Source organism: Hevea brasiliensis, chromosome 8, assembly GCF_030052815.1.
Source record: "Hevea brasiliensis isolate MT/VB/25A 57/8 chromosome 8, ASM3005281v1, whole genome shotgun sequence".
Classification (NCBI taxonomy): domain Eukaryota; kingdom Viridiplantae; phylum Streptophyta; class Magnoliopsida; order Malpighiales; family Euphorbiaceae; genus Hevea; species Hevea brasiliensis.
The window spans coordinates 96,453,738-96,477,137 of record NC_079500.1 but is presented as its reverse complement, the minus strand read 5'-3'; the positions used below and the strand labels follow the sequence as shown (position 1 = coordinate 96,477,137).

General features: G+C 26.9%; 1 long non-coding RNA gene across 3 annotated transcripts; it reads right to left on the bottom strand.

Moving 5' to 3' along the window:
- Nucleotides 1-602: 602 nt before the first annotated feature.
- LOC110649032 (uncharacterized) lies at nt 603-22,602 on the bottom strand. Of its 3 annotated transcripts, XR_009150710.1 has the most exons (4): nt 22,328-22,592; nt 22,036-22,172; nt 1,051-1,187; nt 603-962 (listed from the first exon to the last, which is right to left on the bottom strand). It is a non-coding gene; the product is annotated as an uncharacterized LOC110649032 (long non-coding RNA). The 3 variants fall into 3 exon arrangements; XR_009150711.1 differs by lacking the exons at nt 603-962; nt 1,051-1,187 and adding an exon at nt 19,924-20,375 and having other exon boundaries at nt 22,328-22,588; XR_002493692.2 differs by lacking the exons at nt 603-962; nt 1,051-1,187 and having other exon boundaries at nt 21,793-22,172; nt 22,328-22,602.
- Between the last annotated feature and the right edge of the window lie 798 nt (nt 22,603-23,400).

Below are 23,400 nucleotides of genomic sequence, written 5' to 3'. Positions count from 1 at the left end.
TGACTCTAAGAATCAAGCTTGTGAAAAATTATATTAAAATTTTAGTATTTTACCACTGAATTTTGGTGCATTAATATTAAAATTACCTCTAAAACTGAGTTCTCACATGAACTGGTGTCAATCTAAATCAATTACGAAAAATTTATATCATTAATTCTGGAGCTATATTCCCTTTCCTATGGACAAGGAATTGGACTGGACATGTCCCAATGTCCAAATCCACCTTAGGCCCATTGTTTGAATCCTAATCAGAGGCATTCCAAAAGACATTTAAAAATAAATAAATATTTTAGAAGGCTAAATACCTTGTCACCATAAAAGTCAAAAACAAGGCTTCCATCTTCACTCTGATGCCCTATTTCCTGTGGCAATTTAGTTGAAGGTGAAAGCCATTTGCAGGATTGTATATGCAAATCCAGTCACAATTTTTGCAACCATGTACCTGCACTTCATAGAAGAGAAATTTTAAAATAAGCTATATTATAATTATTCATCATGTTGACTTATACAGGAAAATCTTACATATATCATCCGAACTAAATCGGAGCATTCAGAAATAAAAATTGTAATTGGTAGTATTGAAATTCTATCACTAACCCAATGAAATAACTTATAAAAGCTTGTAAACGTCTTTGAAGTGGACTTTAACTTCGACGAGATCAACTTCTAAGGTGGCAGTGTTGGTGGTCAAGATGATAAGTGAAACCAAGAGGAAAATACAAGTGGGAATCCTCAAGACAAGAGAAGCCATGGATGAAGAAGGAAGGTGCCATCTTTAATATTTTTCTCTCCAAAACACACAAAGGCTTTTATGGTGGAGGGGTTAAGGTTGCTCTGAATTTATTAAGGGAAGATGGGTCAATGACTGTAAGCCCTGGAGCCACACTCCCTTTCCAATGGATAAGGAATTGATGTGGACATGTCCCAATGTCTCAATCCGCCTTGGGCCCAGTGTTTGAGTCCTAATCACAAGCATTCCAAAGGACATTTAAAAACAAACTGTTTCAATCATGATAAATAAATAAATAAATAATTTAGAAGGCCAAATACCTTGTCACCATGAAAGTTAAAAACAAGGCTTCCATCTTCACTCATCACTCTATTTGTGGCAAATTGGTATGATGCATGTGAAAGCCGTTTGCAAGATTGTATATGCAAATCCAATCACAATTGTTGCAACCATGTACCTGCACTTTCGGGAAATTTTAGAATACAATCACTATATATACCATGATAATTATATTTTCAAAATCTATCCATTATATATATATAATAATTACACTAAATAATTTCTCTTTTATAAAAATTATATAAGATATAATATTGTATTGGGTATTTCGTTAAAATTGATCCAAACATGTCTAGATGGATTAGTTGCAATAAAAAATATTTCTCTCTTTACTACATGGACAGAACAATCTCTTCAATTCTAGTTGAAACATTAACGATAACTCTTTCATTTTGTCTATTTTTTTTTTATTTTTAGGTAAAATTAAATTCTAAATTATTTTCTATTATATCTAATCTATTTACGCTTGTCCAAATCAATTTTTCTCAGAGTACCAAACAAAATCTATTTAGAGGGATGTTGGATGATATTAAATTGAAATTTGAGTATTTTTATGATATAAATAGAAATTAAAGGACAATACGAAATAACCCTTAAAGATAAATGACAATTGATGAAATTAAGGAAAAAAATATTTTTAATGATGGAATTATTGAATATTTGATTTTGAATTTCAATTTTAAGATGAAAATGAGAGAGTGAAAGAATGAATTGGTGGTAATTTTTATTTTAATTTTTAATTGAATTTTTTTTTATTATTATTGTGTTTTTCTAAGGTAAAGTATAATAGGTAAATTGCATAAACTGTTTCTTAATTTATGTGGTTATTTAATTTCAATTACTCAATTTTAATTTATTAAAATACAATCCCTCAAATTTAGTTTTATTTAAAAAAAATATATCTTGATTTTCAATAGCAAGTTTCCACATTAAGAATAAAATTATAATAACATAAAATTTAAAATAATATTTTACTTTCTATATAAAAATAAAAAATAATAAACAATAGATAATAATTTATAAATTTATTTTGATTAAATATTAATTTAGTGTTAGTTAAAAAAATAATTTAAAATTTTATTTTCTATTACAAATAAAAGAGATTTTTTTTATAAAATAAAATTAAAATCTAGAAATTTTATTTTAATAAATTAAAATTAAATAATTAAAATAAAATAATAATTTAAATTAAGAGACAATCCGCATAATTTGCTCATATATTATAGGTGTAAGAAAGAAATTCCACTCAACTTAACCGATAGAGATGCTAACAACGTTCCTTTGGACTAAAACTGGAGACCCAAATTTAGGCCCAGTAACAAATTTTGTGGGTCTAAAAACAAAATGCCATAGGCCTTTATCATTCGAATTTTAATTTATGACCCAAAATGCTTTAATTATTTTTGCCCAAAACTATAAATTATTCCAAATTAATAAGTGGATTTTTTTTTTTATAAATTTTTTTAATGATAAGATGGTAGATTACTCACATATATCCAACATGGTGATTGGTTTTGTGGTGAAACTATTAAGGTTCTCCACATCAAGTGGTCCAATTAAAAAGGTCAGTGGAAAAAAAATAAGGTAACAGAACTGTAACATGTAAAAGGAACTTGGCTTGATCTGCAAGATGCTTTAATATTTGGAAGCAGCATTTTTTTTTTCGGTCAATTTTGCAGTTTTCTTTGCAACTTTTTATCTTGATCATAAAAAAATGGCTTCACAACTTGAAGCGTGAATTGAGAGTGTAGACATATGGGTTTCTCTTTAGCATGGAAGCAGCTGCTTTTGGGTTTGTGAAATTTGATTCTTGGACTACATTACAATTGCAGAGACCCACCACCCTCTCTTTGGCCAATTCAAACCTTCTGGTAGCCATTCATGTAGCTTCAATTTTTTTTTTTTTATGGTACATGTTGGGACCAATTCATGATTTGTTAACAATCACATTGATCAATTACACAATGGACCTAATTAACTTTGATTTTTTTTTTTTTTGGATTCTAGGGCTTATTTTTATTTTGTAAAAAATAATTTGTATATAGCCGCTAGGATGTGCTTCGTTAGGATCTTTACTCATTCAACTTTTGTGAAATTGGAAAAAGATTTGATCACTTGAAGAAACTTGAATGCGAGCTTATGCATTGATAAATAAAATTGTACTTGAGAAGTAAATTTATTATTGCAGAAAATGTAAAGATTATATTGAAAAAGTAAATTGAGCGCTTGACTAAAAATTAAATCTGTGCATTTAAAAAGTAAATTGATCGCTTTGCAGGAAAAGTAAATCTTTGCATTGAAAATGTAAATTGATTGTTTAGAAAATTAAATTTGTGCATTTGAAAAAGTAAATGATCGCTTGGCAAAAAATTAAATCATTGCTTGAAAATTAAATGAGTTGATTACTTGAAAGGTGTAGGGAGGGGGGCGTGAGGCGAAATATCATCCATTAAAATTATATAAAATACATCAGCTAATGCCCAGGAAAGATGGTGGAGTCACAATGGTCTCACTTAAGTACCACCTCCTTAGACAGCATTTCCTAGACATGCACTTCATACAATCCTAATAGAATCAAACCACTGATAAGTACCGTCTTCCCATAACACTACCATGGTACTAAGGATTTATGCCACGAAGGCATAGATAGACAGGAGTCGCCACCCGGGTAATAACCGGGACATATTCAGTGTTTCTTCTGAGGGTCATGGATGGCAACTTACTCCTTGCAGAGTTTCCACAACCGTCATTACCATAGCCCAATGTCTAGGTTCAGGATAGTGGGTACGTAAGGGAAAGGTGTTAGGCACCCCTTACGCCTAGTCTAACCTCGTTAATTCGAGTGCCAGTCCTCTACTAATGTTTCTAGAAATCTTGTTTATTATTCTTTTATTAAACTTTATCCTAAAAATGCAATTCTAATCCTACACACGCAAGTAATTCACAAAAGGGTTGTTGTTTACATACAATTTTCATGCACAAGTAATTCCTATCTATGGGGTTGCTAATTATTTAAATGATATTTATCAGATAACTAAAATTAATTTATTATTGAGAATTTAATTTACAAATAAATTCAATTTCAAATAGCCCTACGTTTCTATTTAACCTAATTAATTAATTTTTACCAAGTTACTCTAAGGATAATTGAACTAAGTTAATTATGTACATGTGTAAATTATTTTAATATTACATAAGTCCCAAATAATCACAACCTAATAAAGATTTCTAACATGCAAATTTATTTTACAATTACCAAGTATTAAATTAAATTTATTTTATATGCCAATGTTAGTTTAATTTACAAACAAGATTAATTTTAATTTACAAAGTATTTATTTAAATTAATTACATGCAAAAGTCAGTTAAATTAAAAACAAAGTTAATTTTAATTTACCAAATAAAAGTTCTATTATTACTACAATTTCATGCCAATGGTTATTCGAAAAGTTTAGAGCTACTTACCTGTTAGTAAATGCAGTTGCCATTGGGGCAAGCTACCCTTAAAAAAGGGTCTTCTCTTCTAGTATGGCAATGATATCCCTGGCTTACTCCCGTTTAGCTCCATATAAGCTCCACGCAAATGCCCTCTTTGGTACTTACCTTAGGGCTACTTACCAATTTTGTTTGTAATAAAAAATAAAGAAACTAAAGAAAATAAAAGAAATAAAGAAAATATTAATAAAAATTTACATTGGATTCTAACTCTAGTCTCCTAAAGGGTTAAGATTCCTAATTAATTATAACTACCTAATGGTCTAAGTCTTCTAACATTATTCAAACACTTCATAACACTTCTTGAATTAAAAGAACACGAAAAATAGATCAAATATCAATTAAAACCCAAGAAAATACAAGAACATGCATAAATATACAATTTTCAAATTCTGGCAAATTAATAGTAGCAAGAAATCTGATTTTTTAAAAATAGTTATACATGCCTAAAAATCATAAAAAAATTACAGAAGATAGCCTACATATCATACAAGATCATAAAATTTATAAATCAAACAAAACCCTAACCGAATGGTCTACATAAATCGTAACTTTTCTAAGTGACAGAATCGTACTACTTTTTTGTAAAATTAATAACTCATTAACCACAATAGATATGAATGCAAAACCAATTGGAAAAGATTTATAAGAGTCTGAAGTTAATTTTAGACACTAGATTTACACAAAAATATTAAGGAACAAGGGAGATATGGGCTCCACAAGTCGGATATTCTACAAATCAGATTTTACAGGAACTCTAACTTCAAACAGCCATAACTTACAAAATATTAAAGCTTTTTTTGTGATTCTTGAGCCTAAAATTAATGGAATTTTGTGTAGAATATGAATATAATTTTTACAAATTTTTTACAGATTCAGAAAATAAAGAAAAATAATAAAAATACGAGAGACAGAAACTAAGTATGTGCAGAGTTGTGTATTCCCTCAAATTAAACATGATTACATGATCTATATGAACATATAAAATAAATTGAAGACAAAGAGCATAGAATTAAAATATCATGTGGCATAGATCTTGAAAAGAAAAAAAAATAAAAATCAACCTTCCAGAAATCTTGTCTGAAAATCTTCTTGAAAAAAAGAAAAAAATAAGGAAGAACTCAAAAAGTCTTGAATATCTCTAAATTTCTTATAGCTCTGGATTTTCTCTTCCTCTTTCCTCCCATCTTCCTTTCTTCCCTTCTATAATAGAGTATTTATAGGGTTTTGGGAGAGAGGTGTGATAGGGTTTGGAGTCTTAGGGTGATAAAGTTTAGATGACTTAAACAACTACGATTGTAGAATTCGAATAATACTGGGACATGGGTAAGGTGTTTCAACCAATATGAAGACAGAAAAAAATGGAAGGCACCAATAGGGAGTGAGGAAGAGGTGTGGTAGGGTTTGGAGTCCTAGTGTAATAAAGTTCAGATAACTTAAATGACTAGGATTGATGAATTTGGATAATACTGGAATATGGGTGAGGTGTTCCAACCAATAGAAAGAGAGGGAAAGGGGGTGACACCAATAGGGAGTGAGGAAGAGAGTGGGGCCAAGGAAGAGAGAGATATTTTGTTATTTTAATTTTCAGAAATTAATTAAATGGGTCCCATTTAAAATTCCTAACTAGACTTTCTTAGGCCCATGGAGCCCAATTAAACTTAATTAGATCCATTTAAGAACTACCCATATTAAATTTAAACAAAATAAAATTTTATTTAAATTTAATTAAATTAATTTTCCCAAAACTTTATTATTATTATTATTATTATTTTTTCAAGATCATGCCACGGAATTAATAATTCAGCTCCATGCCTCCAATTACATTTTACAGTCATATAATTTTTCATCATCGGGTTTCCCATGGCCTCAATGCACATACTCATCACAAAATAAGGGTCTACAAAAGGAAATACAAATTAAAAAAATAATAATTTGCATTGAAAATTGAAAAGATCACTTACATGAATTAAAATATGTGCAGGAAAAAAGTAAACCGATCGCTTGAATTAAAAATAAAAGACTGATTGCTTGATTGAAAAAATAAAAGATTGCTTAAAAAAGGAAAGATTGCGGAACTAGAGATAATGTGAGTTAAGACATTATTTCTGTCAGGATTGATTAGCTATGTATTATCGTTTTGCTTTTGCCTAGTACGTTTATTTATAGAAAAATTATGCTTCATGACTAAGGGCTTGTTTGGTTTAACTGTTGAATAAAGCTAATAGCTGTTACTATTAGCTGATAACTGATAGCTGATGATAGCTGATTTATGATATGCCTGCGCGCTGGTCTTGTGCCTGACAGACAGTTGGATACAGGTTATTATATGCCTGCCCACTAGCCTTATGCCTGACATGACAGATGTATACAGGGTAGACATATGACTATCGAACTCGTATACTCTCGTGTATCTAGCATTATAGTCTGTTATAGGTTACTTTGGCACAAATACATTGATATAACATGAAATACACTGATATGACATGAAAGACACTGATGTGATTTTAAAGACTCTGACATGAGTTTAAAAAGATAGAGAATGAAATAAATACACAGAAAAGATATTGCTAATTAATTTATTCCCAAAGTGCAGTAAAATATGCAAGTGACCTATAATTGCAAAAGTTTACACAGAATTATTATTTATAATTATTTAGTTAAATTTCTTTAAAATTATGCACCACTAAGCAATTTGCTTAGCGCGTTAGATTTTCCATCTCGTAGGTACTGGAGATCAGACACAGCAGCCGCCATAGCAGCAGCTGCCACAGTAGTACTCTGATTATACTTGTCTAGATCTGCTACAGTCCAGCTCACCTCATTAGTGTTTATTTTGGTAGGGCCCAAAATAATTAGGGTTTTGCATTTTGGTTCATGTATAATTAAATGTGTATAAATTCTGAACATTGTAAAAAAATGTAATTTCTATTTTGGTATTGTAAATAAGTTTGGAAATTTTTGTATATAATTTTCATATGTATGAAATGAATTTCATTTCTTGAAATGATATGATTATATGAATGTATGATGATACACAAGAATATGAAAATATGAGACAGATATGAAATAGTTTTTAACAGGTAACTAGTGGAACCCATCAGATGCTAATAAAACAGAAAACGTTATGCCTGGGTTTCCATAGGAATAAATTGTGATAAAAAAAAATTTCACATGTTTTCTAATAAGTTTAAAATTAACAATAGACACGACAAAATAAGATAGGGTGCTCGGGCACAGAATGTGGCATACCTTGCTCAGCTACACTGTAGACGGGTGAGGGGTGTTACATATGTGATGTTGGTTTTGGATCTTTCTTAAATGCTCAACGTGTTGTCTGATGTTTGAAGACAGATTCTCAAGCATATTAGTGTGCTGACCAACAAAAGTTTGTAGTTTATTCCTGAGCGTGTTAACAAGGCCTGCTCCAACCTCTTCATTAAGAACAGTTTTGAGATTGACCATGTTGAGGTTATCTTTGTCTTTGCTCATGTTGTTAGTTTACATAAAGAAACAGAGAGTGAGAGAAGCTAAAGCTAAAACCCTAGATTGGAGTACTAAATAGAAATGGAAGAGGCGAAGGGGTTCTCTAGAGAGAGAGAGCCCATTCCTCTCCTTTGACAGAGGAGATTATCTAACAGTCCATGAATATATGTTTTCTTTCTTTTTGTAAAATTCATGAATCTTTCTAACCTTGAGTTAGAGAGTTGGAGTCAGAGTTATAGCAAGTTAATACCAGATCATTGTCAACAATAGTGATAGCGCAACATTTAGACCTAGGGAACAAAACGTATACGGCATTTACATCTAAATATTTTGTGTAACTTACTCACAATTTGACTCTATTTAAATTTCTTTTTCATTGCTTAAAAGAAAATTTATAAAATATAGGCCATTATTTTTCAATATAGTTGGGCCAATAAGAAAATAACATTTTAAATAATTAAAATATTAGCCAATTAAATTTTTTATTTATTAGCCAATTAAATTTTTTATTTAATTAGGCTAATAAAAAATATGAATCAATAAAGGATGTAACATTTAGATATAATGATTAATGCCGGATGTAATGTGATATCTTTTATACCTTACTCACAATTTGATTATTCTTACAATTATTTTTTATTAGTCAAAAGGCTATTTAAAAAATATAAGTCACTAATTTTTCAATTTAGTTAGGTCAATAAAAAATAACATTTTAAATTATTAAAATATGAGCTAATTGAAATTTTGGTTCAATTGGGTCGATAACAAATTTCTATCATTTAAAATCTTGTTAAAATTTTTTTGAATCTGAATGTGACAGTATATTAAGGGCATGCACACGTTTAAACTAATCTAAATTAAAAATTAAAATTTTGGGGGAGCAGTGGCCCCCAGTGTGCAGTATATAGACCTAGGTGTCTTATACATTTTACTCACAATTTGAATTTTTCTAAAATTATTTTTTTATTACTTAGAGGAAATTTAAAATATGGGCTATTAATTTTTTTAATTTAATTAGATCAATAAAAAATAATCTTCTAAATTATTATAATATAGACTCATTAATTTTTTTTTAATTTGACTAATAAAAAAATCAATATTTTTAACTTTTGTTCGAAATTTTTTGAAAGTTGAATGTAAAAGTCTATAAAATATAAATTAATATTTAAATTTCTCTCAATTAAAATTCAAAATTTTAAAGGATCAGTGATACTTGCCAGCCCATTGAGTCCGTTGTTAGCCTGCAGTGATCTAATCTCGTCCTTTGACAAAGATGATCACTTTAATGAATATAATCTTATGTATGATTAGTTATTCATTCATTGCGCTCATTCTTGACCTCTATTTGCCTGAGTTGCCGAGTTAAGTTTGAGTTATACCAATTCAATACTGGAATGTTGCCAATAATTGTTGGACCTAGAGGTCTTAATCCATATTTTAATGACAATAAAAAATTAGTATGCTACTAATCTACTTTAAAAGTATTTGTATTAAGATTGTAGATCTCAAGTTCAAAATTGAAAAATTGCTTCAAATCAAGATTGAAAAAGAGCAAGAAATTAAAGCAAAGATCAAAGAGATACTACAATGTAGATTTTTCTTTTATATTGTAAATCTCAAATGGTTGGTTATGTTGGCTCAAGTTTAGGTTTCTCTAAATTTTTTAGTTTCTCTATTTTCAACTTTTTCTTAATCAAGGAAGTGTAATTAAATTTTCACTTTTGAAAATTGCAATTTTTTTCTGAAAGTGTTTTTATTGAAAAGTTTATCAAAATAGCTTTCCAATAGTTTAAACGGATCGAAAATCCGAGTTCTAATAAAAAAGTTATGAGTTTTCAACTTTTTCTTAACCAATGGGGAGTAAAATGAAATTTTGACTTTTGAGAAATGCAAATTTACTTTTGAAAGTGTTTTCATTGAAAAGTTTATCAAATTAGCTTTTCAACGGTTTAAACGGATCGAAAATCTGAGTTTAAGTAAAAAAGTTATGAGTTTTTAAAGTCTAAGTGTCCTTTTGAGCCTTTTTGTCTAGAACATTTTAGTAGCCAAAAGTGAGAATTTCGGCAGCTGAAGTTCACTATTTAAATAATGATTTTTTGAGTTTTTAAAATCTAAGTGCCTTTTTTTTTATCTAGAGAGCACTTCAATAGCCGAAAGTGGAAATTTTAACAGCCGAAAGTAAGAACTTCGACAGCTGAAGTTCACTTTTTAAATAACCTTTTTTTGCCCCCTAACCTTCGATAACCTGAGTAAAAGACTTTGACAGTCGAACTTGGGTTTATGAAACTCGATCAAACGTAGTTTTGAGTTGTTGAACAACTATATTTGTATTTAATGCAACACCAACGATTATTTTATTACTAAAACTATAAATAGAGACCATTTATGATTGGAACAAAGTTACAATAACTTTTTTTTTTTTAATTTATTGTGCTCAAAAGATTTTTTTCCTCTTTTCTTTCTCTCTACAACTCGAGCTACTATAATTGATTGTTGAAGGTTTGATATTTTGAGCTGTAATTTCTTTATTCTGAGCGTTAGTTCAAAGTTGTTGTGAACATTTATTGTTACTTGAGTGTGATAGAGTTTTAAATAGCTCTTGAGTGTAAATGGATTTGTAAAAAAGTAAGGGTTTGCTTTTATGGTAATTGTAAAGGGTTTATTCTTCAAACTCTCAAGAAGGAAGGCCTTAAGAAAATGACATAGGCTTGGGATAGTCAAACCTCCATAAAATCTCTTGTTCTTTCTTTCCTTCATTTTCTTTGTGCTTTTCACCTAAGAATCTTTACCTAGCCTTCAAATTTTTAATTAACACCCAATCCACCCCTCTCTTGGGTTGCTACAAGGGACAACAGTTGCCAACAATTATCCATTCTCTTAATTTGACATACAAGATTATCTAATAGTCCATAATTTTTTTTCTTTTTAATTTTTTTTATAATTAGTCAATTTTATTATAATAATTAAAAAAGTTAGGAAAAATAAGTGAAGGTAACCTGACAATATAAATACACAACTTTAAGAACAATCAACAACAAAAAACAGAATCAAACCAGCGACCCAAAAACCATGGCAATCATGAATCTTACAAACACCAAAATTAAACAAAGTATGGGTGTTTGCATTTCTAAATTAATCTTGAAAACTGAATATATATATATATATATATATATATATATATATATATATATATATAAAAGAGTGTGACATGTGGTATATCCTAATTTTTTTTTATCTTTTTATATTTTTAAATTTCAATCATTAAAATTTTATCTCATTCTAAAAAATAATTATTATTTAAAATTCTTTTTTCTACATCTTTTAAATATTTTAAAATTTTTATGTTTACAGTAACCATATTATATATCTATAAAAAAGAATTTTTTTAATTAAATTTTCATTTAAATAAAAATTATTTTTTTAATTATATAAATTTTAAATAATTATTCAATTAAAAAATATTTATAAAACTCTCGAAATTATTTTTAAAAATATTATATATAATTAAAGTCTAAAAATTTTAATAATAATTAAACGAGAATACTTAAAAAATTCTCATATAGCATATCCTAATTTTTTATCTTTATTTTTATTTTTTTATATAAAAAATAGATTATCACATTAAAAATGAACCTTTTATTTTGATATTTTCAAATTTCAACTGTAAAATATTATCTCACACACAAAAAAAAATATTATCTAAAATTCTTTTTTCTACATCTGTTAAAAATTATAAAATTCTTAAGTTTATAATTATCATATTATATATCTATAAAAGTGAATTATCTTTTAGTTAAATTTTTGGTCAAATTAAAAAATAGTAAATTATTTTTTAATATATATATATATAAATTATTCATAAAAATTTAGAAATTATTTTTAAAAACATTTTTTTATTTAAAGTCTAAAAATTTTAATAATGGCTTAATGAGTACACTAATAACTTATTTATTTATCAATAGTTGAAACAAAATCATAATTAATTAAAAATTTTATTTTAAACAAAATTTTATAATATAATGATGAAAATAAAAATATAAAAATTACATAACAAAATTATGTTATGAAACAAATAATAAATAGTCTGCGTAATAAGAAGGCAAAACGACAAGTTATAAGAAGGCAAAACGACAAGTTATTTTTATTCATTTTTATTATAATTTATTTGTGTTAATTTTTTATTTGTTATTTTTATTAGTAAATTTTTTTCCAATTAGCCATGGAAAATCCATTGTTAAATTAGCGGCAAATAACAATGCATATAAAAAAAGTTACTAAATTGTTTAATTAAAAACTCCCAAAATCTGTTGATAAATTGCTTGACAGTGGCAACAAATTATTATTTTGCTAATTTATCTATTTTTTAAAATTAATTAATTTAACAACGAAAATCATTGTCGGTTGCTATTTGCAATCAAAATTTTGATGGCTAATAGCAACGGAAAAATTAGTTGGTTGCAAAGTAAATTAGCAATCAGCCTTATTGCAACAATTTCAGATTGGTTGTTAAATCGATTAGCAATCGATTTCAAATGATTAGGAACCGATATAGTCGGTTGCAAAAAAATTTGTGTTTTTTTTTTAGTAGTGTCATAAAATCAAAATACAAATATGACCTATTGTAAATGTGGATCCCATTAGGGTTGAGTATTTGGTTCAAACCGAATCGTACTAAAATGAATGAAAATCTAACCGCTTTATTTCAGTTTGAATCGATCAATTTTTGAGTTTGGATAGATTTTTTTAATTTTGACTTGATTTTCAAGTTATTTGATATGACGTTAACCTTTGTTTGAACTTAATAACCATTAATCAATGAAATTAAACAATTTATATATATATAATTACATATAATTCATAAATTCCCTATAAAAAAATTAATTTAAAGATTAATAAAATAATTCAGTTTGGTTCAGTTCAACCGATTTTTTTCTCTCCAAAACAGAATCGAACTGAAATAATCGAAATTTTTAAAATGTAAAACCAAACCGAATTGAATTATCTTAAAAACCGAATTGAATTACCGAATTAATACAGTTTGGTTCGATTTATTCGGTCCAAATTGAATAGTGCTCACCCCTAGATCCCATCGTATATTTTGTTTCTCGAGTCTTTGAATTAAGTTTAGCAAAAAATTTTCTCTGAAAAAAGAAGAGAAAATCCCACTTTTTTTTTATTAAGCAGAAAAACCTACCTATTGAAAATGAAGGGCAACTAAAATTTGAAAAATTAAAAAAAAAAAAATTCTATTATAAACTTTTTACTCTTAAAAAAATAAATAAAGAAGTCATGCTATAACATGCCAAAATATACACACAAAAGAATCCAAATTAGAAGCGGAGTTCTAAGCATTGATTCTTTAATTAACAAGGACAAGAAAAATGGGAAAAATCTAAACGAAAAATCTATTACTACTGGTACAGTATGCTTGTAATTGAAAGTTGCAAGTGCATAAGATAAGAAGACAGATAATATTGCAGTGCAGACGAATCCCAGGAGGAGGAGGCTAGCCGATGCATAACCCTTGTTGAAGAATTCATCAACATTTCCTAACCCTGAAAATATTGATTTCATATCTTTTGTAGCACCAAATTCTGTTGCTGCATCTATAGCTGATAAATATGATATTACTTGCAACCCTAAACACAAGTAAATCTTTATCTGCTCAACTGGAAAGGAACTTATCACTCTCTATGGTGGCATTTGGTTTAGCGTTTTGAGGTAACCGATAATTGGTTTGTAACCAACGGTTGTCCCATATGTGTTTGGTAAAGTTGATGAATCAATGATTAATCTTAGCCCCATACAGCCGCTGATTTCATCAGCTCCATTAATTTGGTTTTATTTATTATTTAGACTATTTTTTTTATATCAAAAATAAATATGCGCACACACCAATTTAGAGAATTAACAAATTACTTAAAAAAATCATGTCAATTTTATAAAGGCGCGCTAATTCTTATAAATTCATACACACACATCTATTCATAACCTCATATTCCAAAAAACTAGCCCATGACTTAGACTAGATTATCTTTTTAAAATTTATTAATTACAAAACTTTTGTATATTCAAATTAATTTTATTAATCAATAAACTATTTATAATTATAAAAAATAATAAATAAATATAAAAATAATTAAATTAGTTACAATTTCCACTCTTAATTATATGGTAAAAAATATATAAATGCATAAAAAATAACTAGCCAATGTGAGAGTTAAATCAACTAAAAAATTTTATCTCATTAATTTCTTTGATATTTTAAGAGGAAAAATTAAATAGAAAATGACTGTAAGAACTGGACAGGCCAGGCCAGCCCAGGAGCCACGCTTCCTTTCCTATGGATAAGGAATTGGACTTGACATGTCCCAATGTCTCAATCCACCTTGGGCCCATTGTTTGAGTCTTAATCACAGGCATTCCAAAAGACTTTTAAAAAAAAGCGAACTGTTTCAATCATAATAAATAAATAAATAAATATTTTAGATGGCTATGATTTTTTATTCATAAATTATAAGTTGATTAATATTTAATTTAATTTATAAATTAAAAATTTATTTAGAATAAGTTAAAAATTATAAGTAAATTTTTTTTTATGATTTATATATTTATAATTTATCTATTTATTTTAAAATTATATTTTGATAAAATAAAATATTATATTATTTTAATAATTTTTTAAAATATTAATATTATTCTCATTTTAATAATTATAATAGTCAATGATATATTATTTTTTATCATTTTAATAAATTAAATTATTTTTAGGTATCTTTTAATTAAATATTTAAATTATTTAAAAATTAATTTTAAATAATTTCATTAAATAATTAATTATTTATTTTTAAATTAACTTATAAATTAAAAATATGTTTCAGTCAAAGTTTAAAAGTTTGTGATCAAGTCAAACACCGTATGATTATCTTGTCACCGTGAAAGTCCAAAACAAGGCTTCCATCTACACTCATCACCCCATTTCCTGTGGCAATTTGGTACAAGGTGACAGCCATTTGCAGGATTGCATATGCAAAATCCAATCACAATTGTTCAACCATGTACCTGCAGTTCATAGAAGATAAATTTTAAAATATATATACAATTATTGTGTTAATCAGAACTATTGGTTATGATAAATTTTTATAAATTTAATTATAGTTTATGATCAAAATCTATTTATTATATATACAACAGTTAAATCAAATAATTTCATATTTGTAAAAACTATAAGATATGGTCTCTAAAACTAGGATGGTTTATTTTAGTATTCAAAAATAAAGAATTTCTTTATAAGCAAATTTTATTATAATTATAATTTAGGAAAAACTTAACATATATAATTTGGTCATTCAAAATAAAGATTATAATTGGTAGGATTCAAATTTTATCACTAACTCAATGAATTCTGAAGGTAAATAAATATTATTTGACTTTTTTCTAATGATATTCAAAGTCTAAAAAAATGTATTAAAACGAAATATAAAATTTCTAAATTTTAATTTAATATATTTTTCTTTGAAATTTTTTATAAAAATATACATAATAAATAATAAATTATGATCATTTAATTTTCTTTCAAACTTTTATAGTTACTTTAAATTTTATGATTTTTATTTATTTATTTTCTATCTCTTTAAAATAAAAATCATATATATATATATATATATATATATATATATATATATATATATATATATATATATATATATATATATTAGCAAAATAATGCATCCAATCTTCAATTATTATCAAGCAAATTTTTATTAAAAATTATTTATATATTAAATTTAAATATAGAGATTTTTGTGATACAATTCATAGTTAACGGACGTCTATAGTATAGTTATTTAAGTTGATGTACGATAAATGAAATTTAGCTATAAATTAATTTGAAAACTAACAATAGCAAGTCATAGGAATTTTAATGATAGTCAAATTAAAGTTCAATAATTTTTATGATATAAATTAAAATTGAGAGACACTATTAATACAATCATCTAAGTTGAAAGACAATAAGTAAAATTAACCCTAATTAATAAATAATTTTTATAAAAAAGCACAAATGTTTTAAGATTATAAACACAGAAAAACACTTTGTAGATAGATAAGGACTCACCTTTTTTTTTTTTAAATCTCTCCCTTTTTTTTTTTAATTTCTCTCATTTCTACTTAACATACAAGCTTTTATGCTACAAGGCCCAATAAATTCATCAAAAGTGTTTCTAAAGCCAAAATCTAACAACTATATGGTGAAAAGACAGAGATGAGAAAAGTTATGAAAATGTATAATTGGAGTTAAATTAAGGTTATTAAATCAAAACATACCTTGTTGGTGAAATTGGAAAATCTCCTTGACTCCTTAAAAAACTTTTAAGCCAATAATATTAAATCAGTAAAATAATTTAAACAATTAATAACAATTAATTGAATGATACATGGTATAATTTAAAAATATACAAAACAATAATAATGACTTATAAGTTTTATAGTATTCTAATTTCATATAAACTTAGATTAATTTTTCATTATAGTAGTAGCTGTAATGCTTCTACCTGTAATTTCATAGTAAGTGTTAGGTAATGAAGGAGTAGCATGCGTTTAAGATGAGAGTTGTGGAGATGAAAATGTTAACGTGAATGAGTGGTCATACTAGACTAGATAAAGTCTGTAATGAAAGTATTAGAGAAAAGGTAGGAGTAGTGCCAATTAATGATAAGTTGAGAGAAGGGAGATTGAAGCGGTTTGGTCATATGAAGCGTAGATATACAGATACTCCAATTAAACAAATAGAGCACATTGGGTTAGATGATAGAAAAAAAAAGGGGTAGACCTAAACTGACTTGGAGGAGAGTAGTACAACATAACCTATAAGTATTACACATTTTCGAGGATTTAACTCAAAATCGTTTAGGGTGGAGAAAGAGAATCCATATAGCCAATCCCAATTCATTTTTGAGATAAATACTTAGTTGAGTTAAATTGAGTTAAGTAGTTGTAATTGCAGTGAATTTGACATGTAGGGATTAATTATAAAAATGATGTTCAATATCAATAATATCCAAACCCTTTGCTTTAGAAATTATATAGTGTCTTTGTTATTATATGTTAACATTTGACATGAAATGACAATAAAAAAATCAAGTATTATATAAGTGAATAGAGTTATTTTTTTTTTTTTTTCAAATTGCTAAATAGTTACTATTTTTTGGAACTCGTTATTTGGTAGTTATTATTTCATGGGATCCATTTATATATATGTGCGTTAATACTTTTTTGGGTTGTCATTTCATATAGATTATCCTACATGGAATAGCAGGGATACTATATAATTATTCTAGTGAGAGCCACCGACCAATAACATTTTTAAATTTAAGATATGCAAAATGATACATTTATCCTTATTAATTATTTACTATGAATTGAGTTAAATGATGTTATTAATTATAAAAATAAAAATTTAAAAATAATAATAAATAAAAATTAAATTAAACCACTTGAATATTTGACTTGTAAAAAATTTTCATATAATCATATGAAATTAATAGAGATATGATCAGATGATTTATTTTTAAAGTCTTGCATACTTACATAAATATTAAAATTTTTATATAAATTTATATAAGAACATGTGATTTACTTTTAAATTTTTTCACCTAATATTTATATAAATATAAAAATTTTTAGTCAAGGATAAAAAATATTTAAAAAAAAAATCTCGGCCAAAGTTTTTACGGGGCTGCACTAATCCTTAGCGCTGAGCCCATCCAAGTCCATCGAAGGAGAGAGTTTCCCATATGCGGATGTGCTACAGCTAGGGTTTGTATTATTCTGTCATAATCAAATAATTGATCTGAATCATGAAATGAACTAAATCATGAAATTTGATTATTTTCATAAGACTAAATTTGGTTATTTTTTATTTTTGATTAATAATAATAATTTTTAATTATTAATTTAATTACTTTTAATTTGATAACTAAATTAGTTGAAAAAATCAAAATTTAATTAATTAATATATTAATTATAATTTTATTAATATTATATTATTTATAATTATTATTTTTATAATTTTATAATAATATTTAACTTCTAATTATTATCTTATTAATATTAAATTATATTTTTTATTTTTTATAAATAAAAAAGAATATAAATATATTTTTATTAATATTTTATTAAATAATTAATAATATAAAATATATTTTTTATTTTTTTAATTAATTCGATTATAATTAATTGAATATTTTCAATTTTGATTAATTTTTATTTTCTCTTATTTTTAATTTAATTTAATTAATAATTTTAAAATTAATTAATAATTTAATTAATTAAAATATCATATTCGATTAATCGAATGCCCACCATTGACCATCTAATCGGTGCGGCCCTCTCTCCTCTAAACACTACCGTTCTTCTGATAGGTAATTGAGCCAATAAGAGCCGGACAACTGGCAAGAAGGAGACACCCACCAAAACATATTTCAACTAAAAAACGACAACAGGATGCAAGACCCTCATTGACTATTCGAAAATTTCCTTTTGCTTTATATGTCCATTTTACCCCTATATGTTTTTTTTTTTAAAGTTCAATTTAATTTATTTTAAATTTTTTTAAATTAATCTAAAAATTTCAATTTTAGTTTAATTTAAAAATTAAAAATTAAAAAATTAAAAAATAAAATTTTTGATTTTTGCTTTAAATAACAAAATCAAGAAATTAAACTTTTAAATTTTTATTTAAATTAAGAAGTCAAATTTAGCTCATGAATTTTAATTTTTAAGCTAATTTGGATAAAAAAAATTAAAAAAAAAATTAAATTAAACTTCCTTAATAAATAAATAGGTGAAATTGAACATTTTACCTTTTATTTTATCTTTAACCATGCATAGTTTTATTTATTTATTTATTTTTACCAAGGCATAATTTTACTCTTATTGCAGTACTAAATCTATTTAATTAGTATTTCTTTCATTTCCAGCATGCATAATTTTGCTACTATTAAGGTAGGAAATTTGTTGAAATATACAATGAAAGCATCTGTATGACAAATTGTTTTAAAAAAAAAAAAAACATTTGTATGAGAAAAATGAATTTCACTACCAAAGATCTGCAGAAAATTTAAACATTCAATATTAGAAAATAATAATAATTATTATTAAAAAATTTCTAATTAATATTTGATACAAAAAATACTTTTGAAAAATAGTTTTGATCAATTTAAATATTAAAATATATCTCTTACATAATAAATATATTTTTTTAATCTTTATATTTTACTTTACCTTTTCATTTATTTTCTCTACGTAATATAAAATTATTAAACTATCATTTACTGTATCTTCCTAAAATAAGATGAGATTAAAAAAATTTTAAATTATTTTCTATTACTTTACCTCATATTAAAAAAACCTTGCCTTAAAATCTTTACCGTTCTTCCAAACATAGTGTCAGGGAAAACTTATCCTTGCTAATTTTTACCACCTTAATTCGTCACTAACACCGATATTGGCAACTTTTTTTTTTCTTAATTTCTATGGAGTTATGGGAGTGCTTGTTTGCAGGAAAACTGCAATTCAACATCATGTTACTTACGGAGATACAACATGCTACCCACCCACTGCACAAGCTTTGCCTAAAATGTCCTCCAACACCATTCAGTTGTGATGGATGCAAAGAGCAAGGGATTGGGGTATGCTATGAATGTAAGGAATGCAACTTTCACTTGCACAAGAGATGTGCAACTGCAATCCCTTCCTCTACTACTTTCGACCACCCTTTCTTCAAAAGATGCACATTCTTTTTCCATAAGAAATCCCCAATAATAGGTGATATGGTTTGTGATGCATGTGGGAGAGACATAAAAGGGTTCGTGTATCAAACCAACTCCGATGGTGATCCCTATTACATGCATCCTAATTGTGCAGAACTCCCACATACTTTACAAGGTGAAGGGGTGAAGCTGGAGCTGAAAAAAAGGGTAAAATCCAAGTGCCTAAAATGCAAAAACAAAATTATGCAAATAAAAGTCCGAAGGGATGGGCTTATGTTTCCAGTTGTGGGAAATATAGTTTTCATGTGGCATGTGTTAAAGAGATGATTTATGAGGCTCGGTAAAGAAGTCATTTCAATAATAATCATGTCGTTGATGCAACCGACTTAAGTGGCTTGCATTGCAAAATATGGTTCCCAGCAATCAAATTTGGGAGAAAGCCTTGAAATATTTGAAGATGGTGGCATCGACTCTGAAGATCATAGTCTCGGCCATTTTAGGAGATCTAGTCACTGCATTGACAAGTCTAGTTCAATCACTGCCTTCAAATTGAACTGCGTGGAATACAACGTTTTTAGTGTGGTGTGATATTAGCTATATATGTTGAACTTTTAATTTTTCAATATGTTGATTTTATAATATAATTTTGGAAGCAATACATAAAGTTACTTAGCAATATCACTTTTAGTTATCTATTTGATACCTAAACTTTATAAAATATATACTTGTATATTAAACCCTTAAGAGGGTATTTGGTACAAAATTAATAAGAGAATAACTTTTAACTTTTTATTAAAGTTGTTTGGATTCTTAAAAAGACTAAGTTAACTTTTCATTTCATCAATGTTTATGCATTTGAGGGGTTAAATGTTAACCTTAAGGTATAGATTAATAATTATTCTTTTTAAAAGTTAAAATTTATAAGGGTAATGTTTAACCCTTAATTTTTTAATTTTGTAATTCTTAAACTTATAAAATTATAGCTATTAAACTCTTGAAGTTAAGAAAGGTGTAATGCACCTGCGAGTTCAACAACTATAAGGATTGAATCGTTACATTTTTATAAAATTCAAATCAAATGGTATGCAACTAAAAATAAGAATGTCAAGTAATTTTTTGTGTAAATTTGAGAGACTAAAAGTTGCCTTTTACCTTTAATTTAAATATCAATTGGATGGAATTAATGAAGTTGTATGGGATGGAGGACAGTTTCCCTCTTGTGTAACTCATTTATAATAATAAAAAAAAATTGAATGTTTAAAATATGCTTTCTATTTTACACAAAGAAAAATAAAATTAATATTATATGATTAAAAAAATAACATAGAATCTACTGTAAAGTTATATATATTATGGGGAAGATCTCTTTACTTTATTTTCATAATATATTCAAGTAAAATATTATGGTTAATTATAGAATATTATAGACCCTAATAAATAATGCACCAATAACTAATAAATATGATATTACCTGAAATGCCAAACACAAGTAAATTTTTATGAAGCGTCCATCGTAAATTTAGCCATGTCTAGGCTTGTGTTTTGCTTTGGTTGTGCTGTGTAGTGTTGTTGATGCTGTGAGTTTGCCTATGGGCTGCTTGTGAAGGTCTGCTAGTGATACTGTGTGGTATAGCTTCAATGGAGAGGTCTAGGGACCAACTATTTCTGGAGATTTCTCTCTCGCATCTCTGCTGTTTTTATGGGCCGGATTTATTACCATGGATTTTAGGTTTTTTGGATTGTATTTGTTGTTTTGGACTTTACTTTTTAGCCTCCCCTTGTAATCCCTCAAAATTTAATGAAATTTTTATTTCATTTAAAAAAAAAATCAAATCTTAAGTAAATTTTTTCTAATCTTCGTCTGCTTATCTGGGTAAGAAACTCACTACCTACGTCTGTAATTAATCAAATGACTCTAAGAATCAAGCTTGTGAAAAATTATATTAAAATTTTAGTATTTTACCCCTGAATTTTGGTGCATTAATATTAAAATTACCTCTAAAACTGAGTTCTCACATGAACTAGTGTCAATCTAAATCAATTAAAAATATTTATATCATTAATTCTGGAGCTATATTCCCTTTCCTATGGACAAGGAATTGGACTGGACATGTCCCAATGTCCAAATCCACCTTAGGCCCATTGTTTGAATCCTAATCAGAGGCATTCCAAAAGACATTTAAAAATAAATAAATATTTTAGAAGGCTAAATACCTTGTCACCATAAAAGTAAAAAACAAGGCTTCCATCTTCACTCTGATGCCCTATTTCCTGTGGCAATTTGGTTGAAGGTGAAAGCCATTTGCAGGATTGTATATGCAAATCCAGTCACAATTTTTGCAACCATGTACCTGCACTTCATAGAAGAGAAATTTTAAAATAAGCTATATTATAATTATTCATCATGTTGACTTATACAGGAAAATCTTACATACATCATCCGAACTAAATCGGATCATTCAGAAATAAAAATTGTAATTGGTAGTATTGAAATTCTATCATTAACCCAATGAAATAACTTATAAAGCTTGTAAACGTCTTTGAAGTGGACTTTAACTTCGACGAGATCAACTTCTAAGGTGGCAGTGTTGGTGGTCAAGATGATAAGTGAAACCAAGAGGAAAATACAAGTGGGAATCCTCAAGACAAGAGAAGCCATGGATGAAGAAAGAAGGTGCCATCTTTAATATTTTTCTCTCCAAAACACACAAAGGTTTTTATGGTGGAGGGGTTAAGGTTGCTCTGAATTTATTAAGGGAAGATGGGTCAATGACTGTAAGCCCTGGAGCCACACACCCTTTCCAATGGATAAGGAATTGATGTGGACATGTCCCAATGTCTCAATCCGCCTTGGACCCAGTGTTTGAGTCCTAATCACAAGCATTCCAAAGGACATTTAAAAACAAACAAACTGTTTCAATCATGATAAATAAATAAATAAATAATTTAGAAGGCCAAATACCTTGTCACCATGAAAGTTAAAAACAAGGCTTCCATCTTCACTCCTCACCCTATTTCCTGTGGCAACTTGGTATGATGCATGTGAAAGCCATTTGCAAGATTGTATATGCAAATCCAATCTCAATTGTTGCAGCCATGTACCTGCACTTTTGGAAAATTTTAGAATACAATCACTATATATACCATGATAATTATATATTTCAAAATCTATCCATTATATATATATAATAATTACACTAAATAATTTCTATTTTATAAAAATTATATAAGATATAATATTGTATTGGGTATTTCGTTAGAAATTGATCCAAACATGTCTAGATGGATTAGTTGCAATAAAAAATATTTCTCTCTTTACTACATGGACAGAACAATCTCTTCAATTCTAGTTGAAACATTAACGATAACTCTTTCATTTTGTCTATTTTTTTTTATTTTTAGGTAAAATTAAATTCTAAATTATTTTCTATTATATCTAATCTATTTACGCTTGTCCAAATCAATTTTTCTCAGAGTACCAAACAAAATCTATTTAGAGGGATGTTGGATGATATTAAATTGAAATTTGAGTATTTTTATGATATAAATAGAAATTAAAGGACAATACGAAATAACCCT